Raw genomic sequence first — 6,757 nt, 5'->3', positions numbered from 1 at the left:
CCAATAATCCAATGACTTTTCTACCTCATGGACTTGTTTCCAGTGACTAATAATCTGTCTGAACTCATTCTTCTATGATTAGCATACTCCTACCCCATCTCAGAAATTCTAAACCCAGGCTAGCATTAGTCCCCCACTGCCCTTTCCTTCTCAATCTTCCCCTCCCGCATGACCTATTCCAGATCTTCCACCTGGGCTCTCTGGAATGCCTGCTGTATAGTTAGCAAACTTGCTTTCATCTTAATCCTTTTCCTTTCTCACTCTTTCCATCTTGCATTCACTGAGACCCATTCCCCTCTGATGACTTTGCATCCCTGGCTACTTTTTTAAATACTGGTTGCACTTTTATTGACTTATTGATTGTGATGAGGGAGTGAATATTCCTTGCTACTCTTTGCCACTTTTTGACTTTCCCTCTACGATCTACTATCTATTATCTACTATCTACTAATCCCTCCTATTCAATCCATATTTATCATATTCAATCCATATTTATAAGATTCTGGTAGCTGTTATCTACTGACCCTCAGGACATTCTTCCTTTCTCTGTGAGTTCAGTTCCTGGTTCAGTCTTTCCTCTCCAACTTCTGCTATCATACTAGGGGATTTTGACATACATATTGATATTCCCTTAAACACCTTAACGTCCTAGCTCCTCAAATGACTTAGCTTCCGTCACCAAATCTTCTGCTTCACCTCAGCTACATGAAGAGATGGTCATTTCCTTGATCATGCCATCACTCACAAATGTTTTACTTCCATGCTCATGAACTCTTAAATTCCTTTATCTGATCACAGTATTTTATCATTCCATCTTATCCTCTGTCTCATAATCCTATTCTTTATCCACACAGTGACCAATGATCCTTCCACCCCTTGGTTCTTTCTCAGGCCACTACCCCTGCCCTGGTTTCACTTCCTGTCCAGGGAGTAGGAGGAGCCAGAGTGTGAGAAGGTGACTTATGACTCCACATTTAATGCAAACTACCTTGAGTTTATGTAAACAGCAAAAGAAGCTCTAAGTATTCCATGGGAAAACTTGCACATGACCTAGTTTATCCCTAGCACTATGCCTTCTTTGTTATGTTTTTATTTAATATCTGACCTGGCCTAAGCCATTCTGTCCTCTTGCTGCCCAAGGTTTGTCTTGTGAGTAAACTCCCCCAATTAACCCTAATAAAACCTATTTACTACCAAGCTGGCATTGGTCCCTGTTTCTTCAATACCTCAGTATTCTGTCAGATGGTTTGCCACCCTACAGTTGGCATAATCAGGACAGAATAGATCTGCCACTTTATGCTTCTCTCTCTTCCCCATTTTGACCTCTTGGTGAACTGTTTCAACTCTATACTATCTTCTACACAAGAGCTCCTTACTCTCCTCCTATCACCAAAAGTACTTACCAAACCTCAATCTTGGATTACTACCACCAGTCTGCTGCCTTTACTCCTGTTCTGTGTTGCAGAACAAAGCTGAGGACATTTCACTAAACTATGTAGACCTGGGCCACTTCAAATTATGTAATCCATAAATTACATGCACAATGTACAAATTACATAATCCCAATTGTGCCTTAATTTCATTAAGGCAGTTCTTTTATAGCTCCCCAATCAATCAGTTTTTCCAGACTTTTTTCTTTCTCTTTAAATATCTTATGGCTTCCCACTCCTTCTCAGTTGAGAACTTTCTTCTTCTTCTCACATTGCACAGATGCCTTCTCCCACTATCTTCTTTACTTTGTTTTACACAAAAGGGTGGCTCGTCTCCTTGCATTGGTGATATCATTCTGTCTTGTCTTCTCCAGCAGATTGACCCCTCTATCCTTGCTGCTATTTCACTCATCTTCTCTCTCTCCCTGTTTATAGGCTGCTTTCCTGCTGCCTTCAAAAATACCCACATCTCCCAGATCCTTAAAATACCTTCGCTTGATCCATCACTCCCAGCTAACTATCATCCTAGATCTCCTTTTCATGGCTAAACTCCTGGAGAAAAACCATCTATGATTAGTGCCTCCACTTGCTCTCCTCTCACTGTCTTTGGTACCATTGGCTTTGCAGTCTGGCTTCCAACCTCATCACTCAATAGAAACTGCTATCTCCAAAGTAACCAAATGATCAATTAATTGCTGAATCTCCATTGCTTTTCTCAGTCCTCATCCCTTATGACCTCTGTGTACACTTTGACTCTGTTGATCATCCTCTTCTCAATACACTTGTAACCCAAGGCTCAAAATTCTTTAGTGTGAGACTGTCTCCTCATTGGTGGAGATCAATGTCCTGCACCTGTGTGAAGAGTGAGGTGGAATTGTAGAAAGTGGGAGAGAAGAGACGTTCTTCAATCCCTTTGAATCTCTTCAGTTTCTTTGGGTTCTGCAGTCACTTTGGGCCTTTCTGGCTTCTAGCTTTAAGAGAAATGGATGATGCCAAACCCTATTTGCTGAAGGGAAGGATCTTGGGAAAAAGTCAACGTGAGAGAAGCTTATGATCTCTATCATGTTCCTATCTCCAGCTTGCTATACTGGAGACTTTGGGGAACTTCCCCTTGGGTGAGATCTAGTATTCTTTCCCAGTAGAGCTGAGTTACCTCACTCTCAATGAGACAGCCCCTTCGCTCTATTGTCTAGTATAGGGCCTCCTATGTATACTTTCTCCGATTTCTGTTTTTCTATTGGTATGAATAAATGGGTTTCTTTGCCACCTGCTACCTGTGTTCATTGTGGAGCTGGTATGTGGTAGGAAGGAGGTCAAACCTTGGATATAAAGTTTGGAGTCCTACTTTAAAAAAACCATCATAACAAGTAAGTATAGTCCAGCTAAACAAATTCCCACACTTATCATATCCAAAAATGGATGTCTCATTCTGCATTTTAAGTCCACCACTTCTCTGGCAGAAGGTGGGGTCATGTGCTTCATCTTAAGTCCCCTAGAATCATGTTTTATCATTGCATTGATCAGAGTCTAAAGTCTTTCAAAGTTGGTTTTCTTTATAATTTTGATGTCATTGTATAAACTGTTCTAGTTCTGTTCGCTTCATTTTGTATCATTTCTTAAAGGCCATCTCAGTTTCCTCTGAAATTGTCCATTTTATTGTTTCTTATGGTATAATAATAATATTATAATTATTATATTATTGCTTAACCATTCCCCAATAGGAAGTTACCACTTTAGTTTCTATACTTTTGTTACTACAAAAAAGTGCTGCTATAAATATTTATATATACATATATTTATATTAACATATGGGTCTTTTTCTTCTTTCTTTGATCTCTTTATTGTATAGGCATAGTAGGGGTATTATTGAGTCAAAAGGTATAATTTTAGGGGCATAATTCCAAATTGCTTTCTAGAATGACTGGATCAAATTCACAGCTCTACCAACAGTGCATTGTTGTGCCTGTTTTATTGCAGCCCTTCCAACATTTGTCATTTTCCCCTTTTGTTATTTTTGCCAGTTTGATGAAAATAAAGTCAAATAGAACGTCAGAGTTGCTTCAATTTGTATTTAATTTTAGTGATTTGGACCATTTTTTGGTATAATTTTGGATAGGTTAGATTGTTTTTCCCTTGAGAACTACCTCTTCATATCCTTTGAACATTTATGTGTTGGGGAATGGCTATTAGTCTTATAAATTTGAATCAGTTCCTTCCTTCTGTGTTTTGAATATGAGCCCTATATGAGAGAAACTTGCTTCAAAATTTTTTCCTGGTTACTGCTTTCTCTTTTAATTTAAATTGCTTTAGTTTTGTTTGTGTAAAAACTTTTAAATTTTATATAATCACAATTATCCATCTTTCTTCCATCTTCTGGAACTCAGCAAGATTTGGTTTCCTTCTGATTATACTACCTTCATTGTCATCCTTTCCAGTTCTGGCTGCACTTTTCCTCATAACTCTATGACTCACTGGCCTAGCTTAGGGAAATAGACCACCCTTGCTACCCATTGCCACTTATACACTCACCCTCTGCCACCATTGCTCAGCAACCTCCTCTCTTTTGAGATTCATTCTATCCAAATTTACCAAGTCAGTCCAGATCCTAGAGAATTATCTATGGATACTCAGCACATTTTCTTTCCTTCCTTAATGAGTTAAGTGTCTCAGTTTCATAGTCTTTCTCTTTACCCCAACTCCTGACCTCATACTAAGAGACTTCAATATACATACTGATGCTTCCTCTAATACCCTAACTTCCCAGTTTCTCAATCTATTCCATTTCCATCAGCTAGTCGGTCAGTAAGCTTTTATTAAGCACTTAATATAGCATTGGAGTTAAAAGAAAGGAAAAAAATCAGTTACTGAACTCAAAGAGCTTTTAATGGAGGAGACATGTAAATACCTGAGAATATATAAGATATATACAGATTAGTGGAAGGTAATCAGAGAGGTAAGGGACTAGCTGGGAGGAATCCAGAGAGACAGGAAGAACAGGAAAGGCCTCTTGGTGATGGGATTTAAGCCAAGACTTAAAGAAAGCCAAGAATCTATGAGTCAGAGGTAAGGATGGAGATCCTAACAGGTATGGGGACATCTAGTGAAAAGGCACAGAACTGGAACATAGAACATGCGGAATGCAGTAAAGTGTAATAAGACTGGGAAAAGTCAGGAAAGGGCAAATTGTAAAGGACCTAAAACTAAGGATGTGCTATTTGATCCTGGAGGTAACAGGAAACTACTATAGTTTATGGAATAGGAGGGTGACATTGTCAGACCTGCTCATCACTTCGGCAGCTGAGTAGAAGAAGGATTAGAGTGAGGAGACACTTGAGGCAGGAAGGCCAATTATGAGGCTCTTATAATAGTACAGGTATAAGGTGAAGAGGGCCTATACAAGGGTGGCAGGTGTGTCAGTGGAGAGAAGTGGATATATGGGAGAGATGTTGTGGAGGAAGAAACAACAAGATCTGGCCACAGATTAGATGTACAATACTGGATGACCAAGGATCTGGTTGCTAGTTCTTTTTCAGTGCCTCCATAGCCAATCAAAGAGCTTCCCCTTCACAGAACTGACCAGAACTAGTTACAGAATGTCTGTGGATACTCTAATGTATCTTTGGGGCATTTCTATTACATGTCATCACAACTCTCCTGAAAAGAGCTTCCCTAACTCTCCCACTTGGAGATCAAAAGCACTATGCCAGGGGTGGGAAACTTGTGGCCATGGGGCTACATGTGGCCCTCTAGGTCCTCAGGTGCGGCTTTATGACTGAGTCCAAGTTTTACAGAAAAAATCCTTTTATTAAGGGGATTTATTCTCCGAAGTTTGGATTCAGTCAAAGGGCCACGTGTGGCCTCAAGGCCTCAGGTTCTCCACCTTTGCCCATGTAACGTGTCAGTTCCTGTTATACTTATTTGACAAATGTTGCAGCCTATTTCTTTTTTATTTTTTTATTTATTTTTTTATTTTAGGCAATTGGCAGCCTCTCTCTCCCTTGCCTTCTGAGTGATACTCATTTTTTAACTCTTCAGGGCATTTAGTGTTCCATGTTTCACAATCAAACAATAAGAAAAAGATGAATCTTACAGAAGATATCATAAATGCCAAAATATGTATAGCAATACTTTTTGTAGTAGCAGAGAACTGGAAACAAACCAGATGCCTATCAATTGAGGAACAGCTAAACAAATTGTGGTACATTCATATATTGCAAGGCGTCTTAAATGGGGACAGTGAAAAACAAATATTTTGATAAATATTTTAATATAATTATAGTTTTTTATAATGCTATGTGTTTTATTTTGTTTTATTCTGAGAAGGGGTCTAGCACATTTTTTTGGTAATTTTTAAAATTTATTTTAAAGTTAAATACAAAATGAGAAAAGAAAAAAAAACATTGCCATGTACACAGCAGAACATGAGAGATTCAATATAAAACAATAAATTTCCATTTCAAGAAAATCTATATGATAAATACTACATGTTGTTTTCAAAGCTGCTCTTCTAGTTTTTCTTGTAGGTTTTCTTTTGTTCTCTGTTCTACACTTTTAACTTATTTTTCCCCCTTCCTTCACTCCCCTCCCCACCCTAAAGAAGGCTACAATTAAGTGTGAATAAATATACATATCTATAATCATACACATATATACTCATATACATATATGTAAGACCATACTATGCTTAGTTCTGCTTGTCATCTGTTTTTCTGAAAGTGGATAGCATCTTCCTTCATAAGTCCAAGTCTTCCATGTTTTTCTAAATCAACCAGCTCATTATTTCCTGTACTGCAGCAATATTCCAACCCAATCACATCCTATCTGAGAGATTTTTTATGAAGGTTTCCCCCCCCCCAATTTTCTGCATTCCTTCTATTCTTGGCTATATAGGTTTTATTTGTACAAGAAAATTTTAATTTAAAATAGTCAAAATTATCCATTTTACAATTCAACAATGCTTTCACCTTATAGTTTAAGGTCTGATTATTGCTGAATCTGCTTCCTAAAATCTTTTTTTCCCCTGGTTTCTTTGATGTTCCTGATCTTTAGTTCTTCCAAATGAATTTTGTTATATTTTTTCCTAACTCAGATAATTTTTTGGTAATTTAATTGGGATGGCATTGAATAAATAGATCAGTTAAGTAAAAATATCATTTTAAAATTATAATGGCTTTATCTATGCATGAACAATAAATATTACTTCAGTTGTTTAGATCTGGATTTATTTGTATAAAAAAGTGTTTTATATTTATGTTCATATAGTTCCTGTGTCTGTTTTGGCATGTATACTCTCAAGTATTTTATACTATCTAGTTATTTTAAATGGT

Source organism: Vombatus ursinus, unplaced genomic scaffold, assembly GCF_900497805.2.
Source record: "Vombatus ursinus unplaced genomic scaffold, bare-nosed wombat genome assembly UNPS02009835.1, whole genome shotgun sequence".
NCBI lineage: Eukaryota > Metazoa > Chordata > Mammalia > Diprotodontia > Vombatidae > Vombatus > Vombatus ursinus.
The sequence above is the reverse complement of the archived record's forward strand: the minus strand, read 5'-3'. Positions refer to the sequence as shown.